This window comes from Mus musculus, chromosome 5, assembly GCF_000001635.26.
Source record: "Mus musculus strain C57BL/6J chromosome 5, GRCm38.p6 C57BL/6J".
NCBI lineage: Eukaryota > Metazoa > Chordata > Mammalia > Rodentia > Muridae > Mus > Mus musculus.
Window position 1 is genome coordinate 45154341 of NC_000071.6, and position 22182 is coordinate 45176522.

The following is a 22182-nucleotide window of genomic DNA, read 5'->3' on the forward strand; positions in this document are numbered from 1 at the left end:
AAACCCAAGGGACTGAATGTCTTACTCAAGAAAACAAAGTAGAGATAGAAATAGATCCATGTCCTTTTGATTTCTAAAAAGGAGCAAATAGGTATGAACATTATCTTGGCTGTCTTTAGTTGGGACAGGCACATCAGTTGGGCGAGGCTCTGAGTATACAGATTTTGACACCAGTGTCTACATCAAGAACAAGCCTAGGTTCTGACAAAATCCACACAGGTTGGGAAAGCAAGATGGCTTAGCATGTAAAGGCATTTGCTGCTAAGCCAAATAATCACAGTTTAATCCGTATCTTAGAAGGAGGCACACTCACACACTCATGCATGCACACACTAAATCAATGTAATGAAACTATCTTTGAGAATCCATTCAGGTCATCTGCTGTAGCTACACCTCTCAGAGCTCCTTGGTCTGATGCTGTCTACATTATTGTTGGTTTTTCCTTCTACCAAGCATAAGGCCAGGATAAAAGTTTCTATGATATTTACACATTGATGAAACCCCCTTTCTTCTCAGTTCTGTCCTTCATCGGAATAAGAAGATGGGAATGAACCTACCTCAAGGGCTCAGGTTTTGGTAGGGACTGGCCCATTGTAGACTCTTGATTAATGTTTGTTGAATGTACAGAGATGGGTCTCCAGCAGCCACATTTATCAGAGTAATTGCCAATTCACCACTCCCTCAGAAGGCAGCAGGGCCACACCAGAACGACCTGAGCAGTTTCCCTAAACAGAGAGTAGCACTTTATCAGATTAGCAGCAACCATTTGCCTTGTAGGGAAGCAATTTGTAAGCTGGCGATTGAGTCATCAGGAAACCTGGCCTGAAAAACAAGGTCAAATGAAGTCAGAAGGATCACTGTATTGGCTCCTTTTGGAAACTTGCTGGAAAATGCATAGAATGTACCAGTTTGTAAGAAAGGAGAAATAAGAAGACACAAATAGAGAAAGAGAAAGAGGCAAGGCTCAGTACTAATGACACTTCTTAAATGAGTTGAGGAACTTGCTGCTTTTGGGACCATGCCCCTCTCATTGAGTGCATATAGTGACAAGATGCCTGCTGTTTGAGGAGGCTTAACAGAGAGCCTCTGTTTCTAGAAAAGCCAAAGGAATCCTCTCTGAATTGGCTAAGAACATGGTCTTGCTTTAAGAATACCTACTTAATCTCCGCCTGACAAACCGTGATCTGGTCTGCTTGTGTGTTTGGTTCTGTTCAAGCTGGACCTTAGTGCTTGCTGCTCTTGATCTTATCCATAGCAAGGAAATGGCCCATGGCTTTTTAAACATAGAAGTCTCAGAGCCTACCATAGGCCTACTGAGCTCTAGGTGGGCATTGAAGAGGTAGATGGTGTTGGCAAGAGCAGTATTCCTATTATCATCTCTGTTGTCTTGGGGCTTGGTTCCCAGTCTGCTGCAGAAATAGTCTCACCTATTTCTTTCCTGGGCAGCAGCTAGTCTTTCTTGGTCTGACTGACTTTTATCTGTTCCTGTGCTTCTCTAGTTTCACATGGCTTCCAACTTCTTTTACCATTTAAGATCTTCCCAGGGAGAGCAGCTACATCAGCAGGAACCTGAGTGGACAGTAAGAGCAGCTTCCAGATATCTGTGTTGAAAGAGATTTTCAAATCAATTGCACATTGGCAATTTTATTTTCAAAGAATTGTTTAGCTCTGATGAATTAAAAAACCTTAATGGGGGTTGATCAAAACTCATTTCTAGTTTCTTTTCTGCAGTAATAGAAGAACTCTGCATTCTGTGTTGGATAGCTGTATGTCAACCTGGCACAAGCTAGAGTTTATCTGAACTAAGGACCTGCCACTGAGACAATGTTTCCTTAAGATCTGGCTGTAGGGCATTTTCTTAATGATTGATGGAGGAGGTCCCAGCCCAGCTGGGTGGGGTTACCCTTGGGCTGATGGTCCTGTGTTCTAGCCTGAGTGAGGTAACCCAATCACAAAAGAACATACATAGTATACACTCACTGATACGTGGATATTAGCCCAGAAGCTCAGAATACCCCAGATACAATTCACAGACCAAATGAAGCTCAATAAGAAGGAAGACCAAAGTATGGATACTTTGGTCCTTCTTAGAACGGGGAACAAAATACCCATGGGAGGAGATACAGAGACAAAGTGTGGAACATAGACTGAAAGAAAGACCATCCAGAGACTACTCCAACTGGGGATCCATCCCATATACAGTCCCCAAGCCCAGACACTATTGTGGATGCCAACAAGTGCTTGTTGAGAGGAGTCACACATTCAGAGGTGGATGCTCTCAGCCACCCATTGGACTGAGCACAAGTTCCCCAACAAAGGAGCTAGAGAAAGGACCAAAGAAGCTGAAGGAGCTTGCAGATAGGAAGAACAACAATATGTACCAACCAGTACCCCAGAGCTCCCAGGAACTAAACAACCAACCAAAGAGTACACATGGAGGGACCCATGGCTCCAGCTGCATATGTATCAGAGGATGGCCTTGTTGGACATCAATGGGAGGAGAGGCCCTTGGTCCTGAGATGACCCAGTGTAGGCGAATCCTGAGATAGGGACGCAGGAGTGGGTGAGTTGGAGAGCAGGGGAAGGGGAGGATGGGATAGGAGGCTTCCAGAGGGGAATCCAGGAAAGGGGATAACATTTGAGATGTAAATAAAGAAAATATCTAATTAAAAAAGAAGAAAAAGAAAGCAGGCTGAGCAAGCCATGGGGAGCAAGCTAATAAGCAGTATCCCTCCATGGCCTCTGCATTCACTTCTGTGTCCAGGTTCCTTCTCTATCTTGAGTTCCTGTTCTGACTTCCTTATATGATCAACAACGAATCCTTTCCTCCCCAACTTGCTTTTTTTGGTCAGGGTGTTTCAGGGTGGAGCAATAGAAGCCCTAACTGGGACAAGGGCTTAGCAATTTAATCTGTCCTGAAGAAAAGAAGGGACAAAACCTTTGTTTAGTTACAGATTCCCTAAAGAGTCCTTAAATCATAATCCATGTTTGATATCTTTCTACAAGAGGCCCCCCAGATCCACCATATTATTGATATATAAACACTATGTTAATTATGTATAAACTCCATAGTTCTTATGTGTATTTGATTGTAATAAGAATGTAGTGATACAAAACTACATTATGTGTGTGTGTGTGTGTGTGTATGTATGTATGTATGTATGTATGTGTGTGTGTATTTATGTGTGTAGTTTCATTTAAGACTTCCATTACCTCATAAATTGATTATTACTGTTCTGTCTCCATTTCATAAATAGTAAAGCAGGATAAGAAAGATTAAGCAATAATCTTGATAGCAGTTCTTATTTATTAAGTGTGTACTCATAAGCCTGTTCCAAGTGATCTGCATGTATCAATTGAATCCTGCTCGCAATGCCTTTACATTTTTAAAAAACATTTATGTATGTATGTGGGGTTTGAACTCAGGACTTCTAGAAGAGCAGTTAGTGCTCTTAACCACTGAGCCATCTCTCAAGCCCCCTGCAATGCCTTTTCTAGGGAAGAGTTAATATTAAGTGAATTGTCTGAGGACACATAGTCTCTATTTGAGGTTGATTTCACCACTCTTGAAAACTGTCATGGAGAAAACACAGATAATTCTACAGCAGATCAGTCTCCCATGTAAAAATACATGGGAAATTTCACACACCCAGCATTAAACATACAAACATCTATCGCATTTGGGTCCTAGACAGAAAGGAAGCTCTGCAAGATGGTGGGAAAGTTGATTTCATGTTTGTCTCCCAAGTATAAACACTTGGCAGCCTGAGGCTTAGCAAGTGTTATTAGACATATAAGTGAATGAACATAAAATAATTTTGTTGCTCTGTCATTGACTGATTTTGTGATCTTGGCAGTAATTTGGTCTCCCTGCTTTTCTTCCTTCGCACAAGATGCTGAAAAAAGAATAGAAGCGTAGAATCAGTCCTTATCACTGAGACTGCCCTAGATGCTGGCTGTATTTGGGGGGGAGGGGATGTTGAATATTGAACCACTGCCTCAGAGAATTCAAAGGGCTGGGAGAACAATGTACAACTTGGTCCTACATATTCAGGGTAATTTCCCCTGAACATCAAGCCTTAGCAGGAATCACCTGCATAGTTCAAGACACTATTAACCAAGCAAGGCATAGGAGTGATAGGTGTCCCTCATTGATGGATTTTTTCCGCCCCAGGATCTTTCCCTCCTGCCATTAGGTCTGTGACAGCTTGGCTCCCTGGCAGTGGGGCCTTTGCAGTTGGAATCAAGGCTGTTCCCAGTAGACATGAAATCAGGAAGTTGTTCTGAGTTGTTTGAGCAGGCCCAATAAAATTACATGAGCACTTAAAATCAGTAGAGTAACAGTCAGAGAGAAAAATGGGGGGCAGAGTAGAACAGCTATTGATGTTCACCTAACAGGGGATTGATTCCATCACGTAAAGAACTGAAAACACTGAACACTAAGACATCAGATAATCAGATTTTAAAAATGGGCAGATGAACAGAATAGATTTTTTTTGAAAAAAATTTCTTCTTTCTTTCAAAAGATCTGTAAGTAAATGAAAAATGTTCAGTATCTTTAGTCATTAAGGAAATGCAAATCCAAACTACTTTAAGAGGGAGGGGCTTACCAGGTCTTTCTCCTCCCCATGGACCTACTGCCAGTTGAAAGCTAATAGGAGGGAAAGTCGGTTTGCAGCATGGTAGTGGCAGCTCATAGCTTTGCCATGATGCATTGATGGTCCTATGGCTATGGACATGTACCAGCACTAACTGGACTCAGTGGGAAGTTTACAAAAGAAGACCCAGAGTTGAGAGAGACTTGGTGAGAGGTATCTGGAGGAGTGAAAGGGTAGAAATTGCCAAAGAATAATTAAAGATCACCACCATGAAGATTCCATCTTACCCCTGTCACAAAGATTATCCTCAAAAAGAAACTAGTTGTAAATTCTGCTAAAGATGGGGGTGGGGAGGAACTTAGACACTGTCAGAATGTAAATCAGTACAGCACCATGGAAATCGGGATGGAAGCTTCTCAAAAAACTAAAAGTAGAAGTACCATATGATCCAGCTATAACCGTTCTGCGTGTGTATCCGAGTCTGCTTACTATAGTGACACTTGAATACTCACATTCCTTGTGTTGTTATTCACAAGAACCAAGCTATGGACTCAGTCTCAGTGTCCATCAGTAAATGAATGGATAAAGAAAATGTAAGTATATACCCTTGGTTTTATTCCACTGCAGAGAAGAATGTTTTCACAAAGACAAGGATTGTATTTTTTTTCCCTTATATATGAAAGTGTGGCATGCGGTAAGGACAAGAAGAGAAGGGGAGGGGGCTACTAGGGAAGAGAAGAGAGGAATATAAGAAATTATATACTACTATGTCTACATACAAGTACCCATGCTTGCAGGTACATGAGTGTAGTACTATCCACTAGAGAATGGGCACCCTTCCAGTGGCCATACCCAAGAGGAAAACTGACTTTCTCTACCTAAGTATTCATCAACTACCAATAGGGTAAATATAGCCAACAGTATTATGTAACATATAGAAATGTCATAATATATGAAAATGTATAGAAATATATTGAGATGAAGCCCTCTACTTTATGCAACATAAAAGTTTAAAAAGATGTCATAGAAGAGAAATAGTTGAAAGCAATTGGAGAAAGATATAGCATTGTGACCCTCTGTGTTCTGGCTTAAAAGATGAAGACAAGGACCATGAGCCAAATATGTAGGCAGCCTTAGGGCTGAACACAGATACTGGATGACAGGCAGCAAGGGACCAGGAACTCTATAATAACTGCATGCAAGGAAAACTTTCTAATACCATGAGTGCCTATAGACAAAAAGCCTGCTCTTGTCTCCAAGAAGAAATGAAATCCAGGAGGTGCCTTAACTTCAGCCTTGTGAGACTTGTAGTACAGCAACCATCTAATCTACCAGATTTCAGAGCTCTAATGCTTGTGACATAACAAGCTTATTTTGGGAGCTTAGGCCACCTACCAAAGCAGGAACATCTTTTAGTGCCTCAACAATGAGTGTACTTGGGTACTCTACTGTGAATAAGACAACGAGCCTAAAAGGAGACACTAAGGAACTTAGTGCTTGTTGAGTCAGGGGTGGACAGCACCCATTCGTTCTAGTAACAAAGGGAGCAGTCTGGACTTTGAAACTGAGGTGGGTTAGCAGGTGGCATCTGAAGAGGTTCTGAGTCCTGTTGCTGGAGATGTCTTATTTGGTGGGGAATGAGAAAAATGGCTTCCTATTAGCTAAACCTGGTGGTAAGCCAGCAGTCTCAGAAACCTAGGAGAATACAGTTGGCAAGAAAGAGCACACCTGAGCAAGACTGCGGTATGGGGAACAAGGAGGGGAGCAAGATGAATCTCAGATAAATAAGTCTAAGACAGAAATGACATCTCTTTGGAGAGATTTGAAAGGAGCCACCATTGTGTAAATGTATCCATTCCAGTTTCTTTACCAGGGTACTTAGTGCTATGAACTCTCCTCTTAGCACTGCTTTCATTGTGTCCCATAAGTTTGGGTATGATGTGTCAACATTTTCACTAAATTCCAGGAAGTCTTTAATTTCTTTATTTTTTCCCTGAACAAGTTATAATTGAGAAAAGAGTTGTTCACTTTCCACGTGTATTAGGGCTTTCTGTAGTTTTTGCTGTTATTCACGACCAGTCTTAGGCCATGGTGATCTCATAGGATGCATGGTATTATTTCAATCTTCTTGTATCTGTTGAGGGTTGTTTTGTGACCAATTATATGATCAATTTTGGAGAAGGTACCATGAAGTGCTGAGAAGAAGGTGTATTCTTTTGTTTTAGGTTGAAATGTTCTGCAAGTATCTGTTAACCTCTCTTAGTTTCACTGTGTCTCTGTTTAGTTTCTGTTTCAATTACCCCTGGTGAAAGTGGGGTGTTGAAATCTTCCACTATTATTGTGTGCGGTTCAATGTGTGTTTTGAGTTTTAGTAAATTTTCTTTTATGAATTTGGGTGCTCTTGCATTTGGTACATAGATGTTCAAAATTGAGAATTTCTCTTGATAAATTTTCCTCTTGATAAATATGAAGTATCCTTCCTCATCATGCTTGATAACTTTTGGTTGAAAGTCTATTTTATTGGATATTAGGATGGCAATTCCTGCTTCTTTCCTGGAACCATTTCTTGGAAGACCTTTTCCATCCTTTTATTCTGCAGCACAATGCTGGATCTTGTTTGAGTATCCAGTCTGTTAGCTTATGTCTTTTTATAGTTGAGTTGAGTCAATTAATATTGAGAGATATTAAAGAAAGATGACTGTTGGTTCCTGATATGTTTGTTTTTGTAGGTGGTTTTATGTGCTTGTGGCTCTTTGCTTTTGACTTTGTTGTGAGATGCTTAATATATTGTCCTTTCTTTGGTGCAGGAGTCCTCCTTTTGTTGGAGTTTTCCTTCCAGGATCCTCTGTAGAGCTGGGTTGGTAGATAGATACTGTCTGAATTTGGTTTTGCCCTGGAATATTTTGTTTTCTCCATCTATGTTTATTGAGAGTTTTGCTGGGTATAATAGCCTGGGCTGACATTTGTGTTTCCTTAGAGTCTGCATGACTGTTAACCAGGCTCTTCTGGCTTTCATAGCTTCTGTTGAGAAGTCTAGTTATACTATTCTGATAGGTCTACCTTTGTTTGTTACTTGGCCTTTTCCCCTTGTAGCTTTTAATATTCTTTGTTTGCTCTGTGCATTTAGTGCACAATTATGTGATGAGAAGATTTTCTTTTCTGGTCCCATTTATTTGTTGTTCTATAGGCTTCTTGTACCTTTATGTCCTGCCTTTCTTTAGGTTGGCAAAGTTTTCTTCTATGATTTTGTTGAAGACATTGTCAGGTTGAGCTGGAAATCTTTGTTCTCCTCTATTCTGATTATTCTTAGATTTGGTCTTTTTATTGTGTCCTGAATTTCCTGGATGATTTGGGTTAGGAGTTTTTTATGTTTTGAATTTTCTTTGACAGCTGTGTCAATCTCTTCTATGGTATCTTCTACACCTGAGATTCTCTCTTCTATCTCTTGTATTCTGTTGGTGATACTTACGTCTGTAATTCCTGACCTCTTTCCTAGGGTTCCCATTTCCAGCTTTGCATCCATTTGTGTTTTCTTTATTGTTTCTAATTCCACTTTTAGATCTTGGATTACTTTATTCAATTCCTTATCCTGTTTACCTGTGTTTTCTTCTATTTCTTTCAGTGAGTTATTGATATTCTCCTTAAAGGACTCTATTATCTTCATGATATAGGATTTTTGAACAGATTACTGATTTTCAGGTGTGTTGATGTATTCAGGGCTTCCTGAGGTCGTAGAATTGGGTTCTGATGATGCCCAAATATTTTGGCTTCTATTGCTTATGGTCTAGTGCTTGCCTTTCTCCATCTGGATATCCATGGTGTTTGTTGGTCTAGGTGACTGTATGTAGTCTGCCTCTTTTGTCCCTTTGTTGCTTCAGTTTCCTGGTAGGCTTGTGGCCCTGGCTATATCAGACCACCTCTGGGATCTTCCAACTGGGGGCTCTTCACAGGGACAGAGAAGCTGCTGATCTGTTGTCTTGGCTGGAGTAGATCTCCTGGGAGGTCTTTAGACTGTTGGGTCTTCAGTGGAGCAGTCAAGCTATTGACCAACTGCCCTGAGTGCAGCTGATCCTCAACTGCTCTCAGTACAGAGGGTTCTCAACTGTTCAACTGCTCTGAGTGCCTTGGGTCCAACTGTTCTGAGTGCAGCGGGTCCTCTAGGATGGGTCTGGATACGGTGTCTTCACAGAAGCAGACCAACTAGAAGTCTGCCCCCAGAAGAAAGGACCAGGCAGAAGGGGTAGAAGGCACTGAGTGGAGTGGTATTCAGGAAGGCAGGGGTTTTGGTGGGCAATGGGACCAGAGTCCACTAGGCTCCCAGCAGCAGTTCTGGGACTTGTGGAGGGATGGGGGATTCTTACCAACCACTCTGAGCGAAGTGCTGTAGAATGGATCTAGATATGGAGTCTTCACAGGAGCAGACCACATAGGGGTCTGCCCCAACAGCAAGGACCAGGCAGAAAGGTAACAACTCTCATCATCTTAAGCAACCATGAGTCTATACATGTACCGCCATTCGCTGTAAGTGGGGAAAAAAACCCTCTAATTATGGTTGGAAGTAGCTTTAGTCTATAAATAAAAGCACAGATATTTAGACAACAGTTCAAAGCTAAAATGACTTTTTCTTTCTAAGATGTAAAGTGAACTGGGCATAAAATGACAGTCTCAAGCTTCCATTGCTGAAAAATTCTAGAAGCTGTTAATTAATAAAATAGTTCCAATTGAATTGGTTACCAAATGAAATAGGAATTGTTTGTGGGTGGGGGTATTTTGGAATGTAGAGAGGTTTCCTGAATTAGAAACCTGTTGAGAGAGGGCATGCCCTTGCCAAGTGAGCATGTTACCTGTGCTAGAGTTTGGTTGAACTCATCATGTTATTTGTGACTTTAATGAACAAGATATAAAAATATAAGAGGAAAAGACATAACATGACCTTGTATTTGTTATATGGTAGACACCAAATGAAATACTTTGAATACAGAATTAGTATTTTATTTGACGTTGTCCTTAGATATATCCTTAGACCTCTGTTTAACTCTTAAGGATAAACCCCTGTTAATCCTTAGAGTTAATCCCTGCTTCTTCATTTACAGAATTAAGAATAATAATGGTACTTGCTTCACAAACTGGTGGGTCTATGCATAGAAAAAAATTTAAAGCAATAGGTGTTGTTGTGGCTGTTGCAAGTGATGATGGAGTTAATGTTCATAGTCATCTTACAAGACAAGTTCCATATGGCCTGCTCCTGATTAAACATCAAGAAAGCAACAGACTCCACACTAAGACCCAGATCTTCAGGCTCTAGTCCTTCTACTATTTTTACCAATATTTCAAGTATGTACAATAACATTTTCATCCCAAATCAAGAGCTAAAACATTTCTGAAGCCTTGAAAAGGAGAAAGACCAGAACATAATGAAAACATGATTTAAGTATAATTTTCGGGAAACTGGGAGATGGCTCAGTTGGTAAAGGGTCTCTGGTACCCATGCAAAGAAAAAAAAAAAAAAAAGGAGTGGCCTTAATCTCTCTCTCTCTCTCTCTCTCTCTCTCTCTCTCTCTCTCTCTCTCTCTCTCTCTCTCTTTCTCTGTGTGTGTGTGTGTGTGTGTGTGTGTGTGTGTGTGTGAGTGACCTGGGAAGAGAGACACTCAACTGCCTCCAACAGAAAGGACTGAGGCCATATCTGTGAGAGATTGTCTTTACTTTTACATTAATGTAGTAGGGCTCAGCCTACTGTGGGTGGCACCATCCCTAAGGAAATGGGCCCGAACTATATAAGAAAGCTAGCTGAGTATGAGCCAGTAAGCAGCATTCCTCTATGTTTTTTTTAATTTTCAGCTCCTGCTTGAGTTCCTGTATTGACATTCTTCAATAATGAGTGATGAGCTAAAAATGAAAGCTAAGTTGGTTTTGATAGTGTTGTTTTATCACAGCAACAGAAAAGTAACTAGAACAAACATAAATATTTTTTTTAAAAATCCCCAAAAGATAGCAAAGTGAGAATGAGGCAAATTAATTGAACAAACTTTGAATACATGACAAGCTAGCTACCAAAAAGGAAAAATCAAAACAGAATTAGAGCACAAATTCTCTTCTGTGAACAGCTGTGCTATTAATTTTGTCATTTCAGCTTTATTTATGAGCCACTTAACACTCCACACAGCAGTATGTTTTGGGGTAACTATAATAAATTTTATATACAGAAAATAACTTAGATGTTGCTTAATTCAATCTAATGCACACAGAATGAATTAATAGTGATCAAAAATTTCCCTAAATTTGATGAAAAGAATCAAACTATGCCTAGGACATCATAAACCTATTGAAAAATCAAAGAAAATGGTAAAGTTTGAAAGCAGCCAGAGTGAAAAACACATTGCAACCAAAGGGTCAAGGAAGCAGTCATTGCTGGCTCTGAACCATAATCATCACAGAGCACAGGCAAGAGGAGTCCATCCATGAGGTGTTGGGAGCAGGTGCATGTCGCCACAAACGTCACAGAGCACAGACTATAGATTTGCTTCCGTGCCTACAATATCTGTGTCTAGTACAACTGTCATCTGAAAGATATGGGGTGTAGGGAATTCTAGGTTAGGCGGAAAGATTTAGTTGCTATCAGACATACACTGAACAACAACAAAACAAAACAAGCAAGCAAGCAAACAAACAAACAACAACAAAAGCAGGTAATCTTTGGACCTAAGCAAAATAATTGCAGTGTAACCTCAGACCTACAAAAAGAGTTCAAGAGCATGGGAAGCTGCAAATAAGTAATGATTGTAAGTGCTTGGCTGTTGCTTTGGAATTTTGGTTCAAGGATTGAACTCAAGGCCAGAAGCAGAACAAGCCAATGTGTGTGCACTGAGCTACACACCCAGACCCAACAGTATGTATTTGATATCTTTCAATTTTTCTTTGAAATATTACTTTTAAAGCAAAATGAAACCGAAGCATTGTTTTAAATATATTAATTGATTGCAAATTAACATTATTTTATTTAAATATTATTAGAAGCATAATCTAAGTAGAGTCAATAGATCCTTATGTGAACAAGAGTATAAAGAGGTGTGCTGGACACATTTATGTCAAGCTGACACTTTCTCTTCACTGGGAAGAGAAAATCTCATTTAAGAAAATACCTCCATAAAACTGGGCTGTAGTCAAGCCTGTAGGACATTTTCTTAATTAGTGATTGATGGAAGAGAGCTCAGCCCATCATGGGCTGTGGTCCATGGTTCTATAAGAAACAAAGTGAGCAAGCCATGGGGAGCACTCCTCCATGTCCTGAGCATCAGCTCCTGCCTCTAGGTTCCTGCCCTGTTTGAGTTCCTGTTCTGACTTCCTTATATGAACAAAGATATGGAATAGTAAGCCAAATAAACCTTTTCTCCCCAACTTGATTCATGGTCAAGGTTTTTCTCCACAACAATAGAAACCCTAACTAAGACAAGGGATAGGGAGGAAATGCTTGAAACTTATTACAATTAAAAGTGGAAAATGGGAAAGCCAAGAGCAGGAAGTTTTAAGTAGGAGATGGTCCAACATGGACTAGCAGTGGCATATGGTAAGTTAAGGCTACTAAGATATTACCCAAAAAGTAAAATTTTTATTCTAAAAGGTATTAAATAATCATGGAGAAAACAAAGGGAGGCAGATACCAATGAGGGGGGGAAACAGAGAAGGTATAGAGAAATATCCAAGAACAAAAGAGTCAGAACAAGATGAGATATGGACAGTGGAGAAGCTGGAGGAGGCAATGGTGGCTGAATATGGTCAATATATATCCTATAAATGTACATGATTTTCAAAAATAAGCATATAATTTTAAAGTCTTTACTAATAAATTATAGGTAAATATACTGTAGGAATTAAAGACTAAATAAAATATAGGAGTATCAAACTAATTTCTTAAAAAGCAACGTGTTCCATACAGGACCTGTACTTTCTCTGGCATATTCCTCCATATCTGCCACCCTCCCCTTTCTTGCCCCCTCCTCTTCCAGCGTACTATAATACCAATAAGTCTGCTAGGCAAGATGTGCCCACTGGTGCAATACTGGGATGCCTGTTATTAGGATAGCCAACCACTTTTAGATTAGACTGCTCTATAAGAAGAAATTTCTGCCTGGTACTGTAAACCCAATCAAACATCCATGGGGTCTGAGTGGAACATACTGTTGTTTTGCTAAGTAGTCATATTATCAAATGGCCTTCTAAGCATTTATGTTTAGAACTATAAATTTATACTGCTTTCAACCATGGTCAGAAAAGCTCCTCTTTGCAGTGGGCAGTGGTTTATGCAGTCCCAAAACTGACTAAAGTACTAAAAATAAGTGAACATGAATGCTTAGCTATGGAGAGGACATCTTTATCAACCCAACCCAAGGCTCGGAGAACACTGCAGAAGAGGAGGTAGAGAGAATTTAAGAGCTGGAGGACTGGGGGAACACATTGAAATGTTGTCTTCTAGATAGGACATTTCCCTTTCACCCATGAACTTATAGTAGCTGTGGTTACCTACACAAGACCTGCATAAGACCAAACCAGTTAAAGTTCTAGCATGAATGGGAAAGGTGGTCCGGAGGGATCGCTCTTACCTGAGGCTATTAGCAGTTGATGACTGATGGGGGACGTATTGCCACTTTTCTTTGGAGGTATAACCAGTCAGTTTGCCCATGCCCCTGTGAGTAGCCTCATACCAAAGTGCTTTTGAATAGCAGAAATTTGACCCAGTGGGTTATTTTAAAAGTTAGAAAGAATCTTGGGAGTGGGGTATGCATAATCAAGATGCATTGTATACATGTATAATCTTTTCAAAAAGCAAACTATACTTTAAAAAGAAAAATTATGTGAGCCATATCGTTCATCAGACTAAATATAGAAAAAGCATTTGACAGACTGTAGCACGCATTGCAGATAAGAATCCTTCCATAAACTAGAGATAGAAGGAAATGATAATAAATAGTTACCAAAAGATTATGTTTAACTAAATATTTAATAGTGAGCAAATATTTTCCTTATAAAGATGAGGGGAAAATACAAAAGTATATTCTTCCTAAGTAATTCAAAATTGCTGAGGGCTCAGTGGTATAGAAGCTAGCCATAGTTTTGCTTTTCAGACTTGGTCAAGATGCCTCACTAGATACAGTACTTCGTATTTCCACATTATCTTTTAGACTGCCACCATCTTTGGAGTGTATATATCAGTTTTACCTATAAAGAAAGCATCACTCAAAGAAGTAAGCAGAGGGACTAGAGTCCATCCAGTCTGTTTCTACAGAGCAGAAAACTCTGTGACTCTAAGTCTTGTGCCCAGTGAACCCAAACACCAGAACAGCTCCTGTTAGGTTCACAGGGACAATCACCAGGTCAAAGTAGACTGACCTTCTGCTATGAAATAGCTGTCAGAACCCCATCTTGCTGCCCAGAAACAGCCCCGTGCTGTTCTACTGAACTATTTTTAGATCATCTAAAATATGTTTAAAGAGAGTTTATATGTACCTAATGCAAAGTATTGTGAAAGCTACTTGCCCCAGTAACTGGAGAAGTTTAGAGACAAAGAAATGTAGATAGCTGAGGAAGAAGGGTAGTGCCACAAAGTCTGCTCACAGATTAGTAGACTAGTATAGTAGTATACTGTTCTTTTTCACTCTGGTATGTCTTAACCTAATGTATGTTAAAGATAGTTAGCAATGAGTATTCTCTTCTCTGAGTAATGCTATTCAGGCAATGTGCTATTTTATAACCATTAATTCAGTTTTCCTTTTGGCCCTTTCCTTTTGATGGCTAAAGGAAAGGAAGACTCCCTATCATAATTTAAGAAGTAACAGAGCCTGGCAGCATTTCCTCAACAGTTAGTTCCTATTGTGCCCAACAGCCTTCACTTCAGGTAGTAAAACACAGCTGGCAGTTGTAAAATAATTGTCCCAAAATAGTAATAACTATACTACTGTATATCAGAGGCCTTTGTTGGAAAAGAAGGAATGACTCTGACTCGTAAATGCCAGAAAGACCAAGTATCAAAATGTAACCTAGAATCTAAATAGCATTTATTTGCCATCTTGCCAAGCATCATAATGGAATAAAAATAAAACCATCAGAGATTGCCTTCAGATTTTCCTTCAAAAAGAGGAGCTCTCAAGCTCACTGTTTTTTTTTTAATGATAAAATTGTTTTTATAATTCCTTTCTTTGAGATAATAGAATTTCATCATTTTCCCTCCTTCCTTTCCTCCAAACCCTCATATTTACTCCTCCTCACCCACGCCTTATGAATTTTAAATTTTTAGTAATTATTGTTACATACATACACAAATGTAACATATATACAGATGTTCTTAAATATATAAATACACTGTTCCCAGTTTGTATAATGCTACTTGTATGTATAACAACATCCTTCATAGCCCTGGCTGACTTGGAACTCACTATGTCGCTGAGAAGAACTTTGAATTTCTGATCCTTCTGCCTCCACCAGGAGCATCATAGGAAAGAGGTCACTGTGAGCATGTCCGTGAAGCATGTTCATGAAGCGGCATTTGGGATCCCAGCCCTTCCTGTCCCACTCTTTGTTTCCTGGCTTCCAGAAGGTAAGCAGCTTGCGCTGCCACATGCTCCCTGCCCCCATGTGGCACGCTCTTGTCTCATGGGGACATGATGTAAAACCTGTGAAATATGAAGACATTTGTTTTTTATTTAGGTTGAGTCTTTCAAAGAAGCATCCCTGTGATGAGAAGCTAACTCGTCAGGGACATGTGGGTTCTAGAACCTTCTCAGATGCCAACTTTGCACTGTCTTGTTATCCTCCCATAGGATCCTGGCTTCCTTACCTGAAAACAACCTGTTACATTTCTTAGTGCCTGCTAAAATTCTTGACAATGGGGGGAAATAATTGGTCACATGAAACAACAACAACAACAAAACCTTGTGAAAGCTGAGAATGGAGACTGTGCAGGAGGAACGGGATTCTTGATACTTTGAAGCTTACTTGTCCAGGGAAGGAAGTCCACTCATGTGAGCTATAGACCTCCTGAGTGAATGGACAAGTGGAGGGTCTAGAAGCAAAGCACCAGGAAGTAGTAATAAAGGAAGTGTCTCATGGAGGTTAATTGAGAGCAATGGAGTCCCGAGGAAAACACAGGGGAAAGGCCAAAATATCTCATTGCCTCTATCCATCTCTTTTTTTTTTTTAATATTTTTTTATTACGTATGTTCCTCAATTACATTTCCAATGCTATCCCAAAAGTCCCCCATACCCTCCCCCCACTCCCCTACCCACGCATTCCCACTTTTTGGCCCTGGCATTCCCCTGTACTGGGGCATATAAAATTTGCGTGTCCAATGGGCCTCTCTTTCCAGTGATGGCCGACTAGGCCATCTTTTGAAACATATGCAGCTAGAGTCAAGAGCTCCAGGGTACTGGTTAGTTCATAATGTTGTTGCACCTACAGGGTTGCAGATCTCTTTAGCTCCTTGGATACTTTCTCTAGCTCCTCCATTGGGGGCCCTGTGATCTGTCCAATAGCTGACTGTGAGCATCCACTTCTGTGTTTGCTAGGCCCCAGCCTAGTCTCACAAGAGACAGCTATATCAGGGTCCTTTCAGCAAATGCTTGCTAGTGTATGCAATGGTGTCATCATTTGGAGGCTAATTATGGGATGGATCCCTAGATTTGGCAGTCTCTAGATGGTCCATCCTTTTGTCTCAGCTCCAAACTTTGTCTCTGTAATTCCTTCCATGGGTGATTGTTTCCAATTCTAAGAAGGGGCAAAGTGTCCACACTTTGGTCTTCGTTCTTCTTCAGTTTCATGTGTTTTGCAAATTGTATCTTATATCTCGGGTATACTAAGTTTCTGGGCTAATATCCACTTATCAGTGAGTACATACCTTAAAGAGACTAAACATTTATCTTTTTCCCTAGAGTCTTTACATTCAGGGACTGTTCTACAGATCTCTGGCCCCAGGATCTGGCAGGGCTCCTGGGAATAGGGCATACTTATGAATTGTGGTAGACACTCAGTAAAGAGCAATATGTCCACGCATCACTCTGAGAAGAGAGGAACTAGTTATCTAAATCATGGTCCTTGCTGACCCAATACAAACAAGGAGGCTCAGGAAAAATGCAGGGCTCTCCAAATTTCATGTCTCGTACCTGGGAGCCATCAATCTCTTCCTAAACAAAAAATTTGTCTTGCATGGTCTGCCTCTTTCTTTACACTAACAAGAAAACCTGTAAGATGCACAGCATGCTGACTTAGCCTCCCCAAAGCGACAACTAGACCATTGTCCTCCTCTGTACTACCTTTTAAATAAGGACAAATGCTAAGATCCTGGTGGCTAAGTATGTAAACAAAACAGTTTGTCAGAAGACAGGGATAGGAAAAACTAGGACAGTTCTGAGGAGATGCTATCAGAAGCTGGTAAACCACAGCAATGAGTATAATAACAATCTTAGCATTGAGCTTCAAGGCATACACACTTCTCCTTTAATTGAATTCTGTTAGTAATCACATTATAAAAGACACTGCTGCTGTACCCCATTCGTAGCTGCAGACACTGAGGCACAGAGAGAATAAACTCTAGCATTAAAGATTCAAAAGGTAATTAAGAAAGGACCTGGAGGGGTTGGGAGAGTGAAGTGGGGGAGAGGTGCTGGAGAGATGGCTCAGCAGATAAGACCACTGGTGGCTCTTCCAGGGGACCTGGGTTTGGTTCCTCAGCACCCATACAGTGGCTCACAATCATCTGTAACTCCGGCTCCAGGAATCTGATCCCCTCTTCCCGTCTTCTGCCAGCATCAGGTACACACATGATCGACACAAAGTCATGCAAACAAAACACTCATATACATGAAATAAAAAAATAAATATTTTAAAGGAAAAAATAGAACTGAGGATAAAGCAGATTTATGGATACCATAATAAGATTTCAAGGAAGAGCATTCCTAAAGCTACACAGGATGCAGTTTAAAAGGGGGGGGGGGAATACACATTTGTCAGAATAGGCTGACATACTAAGGGCAGGAAGGAGGAGAATGACTATCATTGTTCTATATGTAGAAAGGCTTTGATTCTAAGAAAGAGACTGCTCCATGGAGCTAAGATTGGCACAACTTGAAAACTGCTTCACATCAAAAGTAATATGGGATTATTATAGAAAGTTAGAAAAGAATGAAAGAGAAAAGAAAGGCTTTTCAGCGAGCATTTTTAAACCATCCTAAAATCTCACTGTATAAAGTTCAGCTTCCTATCACTTTCTATACATATTTTTATTTCAAAGCCTTTTTAAACTTATACATTTTAATTTTTTAACTGTATGTGTGTGGGCGCTTTGCCGCATTTGTACCAGTTTACTACTGTGTTCTTGATCTAGAAAGAGTCTGGGACAAGGTATCAGATCTTATAAAACTGGATTTGCAGTTAGCTATGAGCCACCATGTGGTTGGTGGGAACTGAACCTGGGTCCTCTGGAAGAGCAGTCCATGTTCTTTACCACTAAGCAATCTCTCCAACCTTTTTAAAGCCCTGGTCATGTTGCCTGTCACCTTCCTCCTAATATAAAAATAAGTGTTACCATTTTATCCTATCTTAATTAACATTGGATGTTATTTAGTTTAAATATCAAATAAATTAATGGGGAATCTGGTTGAAGGGGGAAAAACTAAACCTTGGTATCACAAAGTTTATATTTATTTGATTACTTAAGAACCCTGGTATCCCCCATAGTTATTTGTCAGTATTTTTCATACCTTTCTTTTGCTTTGTGGGTTTTTTTTCTCCATTTATTTATCAAGGACCTCACATTCACATCATTGAAGTTATAGGAATTTTATATTTATTATAAAACATAACTTTTGGCAATTTCTCACATAATTTTAGCTCTAATTTTGTTGATTATATTGTAGTCTTAGCAAAGTTTTATCTATGAAAGCTTTAAATTTTCATTGTCATTCAGCCAGTCAAGTGTACTCTGAGCTTAGGAAGCTTATGTCCCTAAAAGGCTCGCTAAGGATCCATATCTGGTTATTTCTATACTGTTAGTAGCTCAAGGGATTCTTTCTCGTGTTTAACCCTTTAATCCATCTGGTATTTAGTGCACTGTTAGTTATAATGTCAAAGTTACAAAATGTTCAAAGAGGTTTGGGTTTTTTTTGTAATAAAAATTTAACTCAGTGTGTTTAGCTGATATTGACATCAATTTTGATGGTCAGGGGGTATTCACATCAAAGGCTGCATGTCTCTTAATGGTGTTTACTGTTCCCCCCTAATAGCACAGAGCACAAAGGACACAAGCGTGCTGGCTGCTGTTCCAAGTGAGTTTATCAGTGGGCTGCACACCCAGCATGTGGCCTCTTTGTCATTATTAAGAAAAGTAAGTATTAAACAAGAGCAGGTGCTCCCCTCAATCATTAGCTGATCCTGTAAGGAAATCAAGCATATATTGCGTTCTCGTCTCACAGACTTGCACAATTTCCCTGACTGAATCTTGTAGCCACAGAAACCTCCCCTTTCTTCTAATTAAGCTTTCCCCTTAAAAGCGCGCGGTGACTCATCGGAAAGCGCAAGGTCTCAAGAGTCCACCTGTTTCATCCCTCTCCAAACTGAAACCTTTCCCTGCTTTCCAGCCCAAAGGTCTGGTGCTGTACTGGAAAAGATTTGTGGCTTATTGTTCTGTTGGATGGGAGGGTAATGGAATAGCTCCATGCTATGTTCTGGAAAGGCAGCCAGCAAGGCATTGTGCAACTGATGGCTCACATAGTAATGTGAAATATTGGGGGTGGGGCACATTACTGAATAGCCACCCAGAGGAGAAACAATAGCCACAAGACTTCCTCGAAGGAGAGGAAAGCAGACATAAAGGAAAGGACGAGGGGATGCTTCAAAGGGGAAAGACGTTCTTCCTGGGAAGAAATGTCTACCTGGAGCATATGTTGATACAAAGCTGTTTGCTGGGGTGGCTATCTAGAGAAGAATGGTCACTACACCACAGTGTTAACACCACACATGCATTGTCAATTTGTACAGCCCCACTGAGCATGCACCGGGCTTGAAAGCCAGATTTTTCTTTTAATATAAACAACTGTGTTCTGTTTAACACATATGCAAAGAAAGACTGGCAAGGGTCAGTTCTGGTAGCTAGATATTTTGTATAAAACCTGTCAGTAGTGTGTTTAAAAGAAAACACAAAGGCTAATGCATGGCAGTAGGACCAGAGCAGTAGAGCAGTTGCATTTCAGCCAGCAAACTACTCTGTGCTTCTTATAAACGAGAGTGAGGAAAGCAAGACAAGAGGACTAAGAAGTTCCTCTTACGAGGTCTGCATCAGAAACATACAGGGGTTCCAGTGCTCACTACAGACAGTCATAGGATCCATGCGTATGGCTGCTTGGAATGGCCAGCGTTAAACCCAACACATAACTCATAATAAATGGAATAAACTCAGACCCGGGACTTCATTCTGGGCAAATAATCACGATAAACATATAGATTTACTATAAAGCTTTATATTCCTTTCATCATTGTTTATCATCACAATAAGTGAGCCTTTTTGCCTAAAGTTTTTATATAATGTTATTCTTTGAAATTTTCATACTTATACCATGTATCAACTAACCGACCTCCAACAGTCTTCTTCCAACTTCCCCACTCCTAGATCCACACACCCCAATTTTTATATCCTATTTTTTTTTAATTTATGACCCCTTGGGTCCAATGAGTGCTGTTGTGTATCCATGTTTGTGCAGGTGTGAAGCTATGCATTCCGTCAAAAGCAACCAGCCAAGAGCCAGATGCAAAAGAAAAGTGGCCCTCCCCCACCCAGCAGTCATCATCTGCTAATAGCATCTCAGCTAGGAGAAGGGCCTCTACCCCTCCTCTCTCTATGCTGGAATTTCACCCAGGTCATATGCAGGTAACCACAGCTGCTGTGAACCATGCTTGGAATTTCCAACAGATAATGTTTCTAAGCCCCTCTTCCCACTCTTCAGCTTTTATATTCTTCCTCTTCCAGGATCTTCTCTGAGCACTGGGAGTGGGGAGATTGCCATTTTGCTAATAATAAATTTCCTTACCTAAAGATATATTGGGGGAGCTTTTTCTTAAGTGACATAGGGACTTTTCATTGATGAGCACATCAGAATTAAGTACATATTATACCCATGTGGATTTAAGGTTAACATTGCATATACCCTTCCTATGTTTACTAAGTTGCAAGAATACATTAAATAAAGACCATAAATATTGTGTAATTTATTTCTATTTTTTTCCTGAAGAAACTCTAGGAGCCCCCCTCTCCAGAAGTTTCAAGAGATTTATAATTTCTCTATTTTATTGCCAACACAATGCCTACCTACAAGACACTTTCATCACATCCAGTTTGCCATTTAAGTCATTTAATTTTAACCAGACTCTCAATTCGTGTTTTTTAGTGATACACATACCAAATATATTCTCAAGTTATTATTCTCAAGGTTACAGAAGATACATGTAGAAAAATAAAATTATGTAGAGTATACTAGAATTGCACCCAAGGAAAATGTTAAGATGGTGTGTCAGTTATCCAGTGTTCAACGAATTTTATAAAAATGTGGATGCTTAAGGTAAAACATACCAGCACTTCAGAGTGTAAGATCCAGCTTCCCATTACTGTGAGTAAATACCTGAGAAGCCATCTAAAGTGATAAGGGGTTTGGCTCACGGTGGCTTCAGAGGTAGACTATGGTCACTAGGGTCCTTTGTTCCTGGGTCACCTGTGGCATAGAGTTAATAGTGGGACAGAGCTGCTTACCTCATGACCACTGGAAAACAAAACCAATTATGTCATAAAGCCATTGAATCAACCCACTGATGACGTCAGAGGTTTCTTGGTCCAACCACGTCTCATTTCTTACTGAGGATCAAGGCTTCAGTAGACGTACTTGGGGGCATGGGGGACAAATACAAACCATAACACAGTTTCTGAGAATCAGGGAAACTGGTCTTGACTCAGCAGACTGTTCTGGCTCTGACCTCTTAGGAGGCTGCATTTGATGTGTGCTTTTTGGGGGTCATCAAAAGTTAACTAGGAATCAGTGCCAGTTATAAGTTCATTTAAGTGGTTGTTGACATGAATCTGCATGTTTCTCATGAGCTGTTGAGTTGAGATCCATGGTCCTTCTCTGACAGCTAATGCATAGCTCATAACATGACAGCTGCCTTCACTGGAGTGATTGAGAACATACAATAAAAGACAAAAGTTATAGCCTTTTATTGATGAAATTGTCATATTTAGCAAATAAAAGACCATCTGGGCCATAGAGAAAGCCCAGTGGTTAGGGCCACTTGCCACTAAGTTGTACAACCTGAGTGTGATCCCTGGGATCCACATGATCAAGAAGAGTGCTGACTCCTGAAAATGACCTCTACAAGTACACACACACACACACACACACACACACACACACACACACACACACACACTGGGGCAATGGGCTATGCACAGACAGTCTGGTCTCCAGTCAGGTTGAAGTCTGAACCCAGGTCAAACCTGGTGGTGGTAATTCCCACATAGATGGGACAGAAGGCATTCCCTCATGTCTCCTGGACCCC

At 40.2% G+C, this 22182-nt stretch overlaps 2 long non-coding RNA genes across 2 annotated transcripts in view; one reads left to right on the forward strand and one right to left on the reverse strand.

Moving 5' to 3' along the window:
- The window catches only part of D5Ertd615e (DNA segment, Chr 5, ERATO Doi 615, expressed), a 415230-nt gene that overhangs the window by 145170 nt on the left and 247878 nt on the right, over positions 1 to 22182 (reverse strand). Inside the window, exon 5 of the long non-coding RNA NR_131933.1 lies at positions 558 to 725. This is a non-coding gene — a long non-coding RNA (DNA segment, Chr 5, ERATO Doi 615, expressed). The remainder of the gene's footprint in view (positions 1 to 557; positions 726 to 22182) is intronic.
- Gm46912 lies at positions 8704 to 20650 on the forward strand. Its single transcript, XR_001784853.2, has 4 exons — positions 8704 to 9062; positions 15075 to 15186; positions 18867 to 18967; positions 20340 to 20650. It is a non-coding gene; the product is annotated as a predicted gene, 46912 (long non-coding RNA).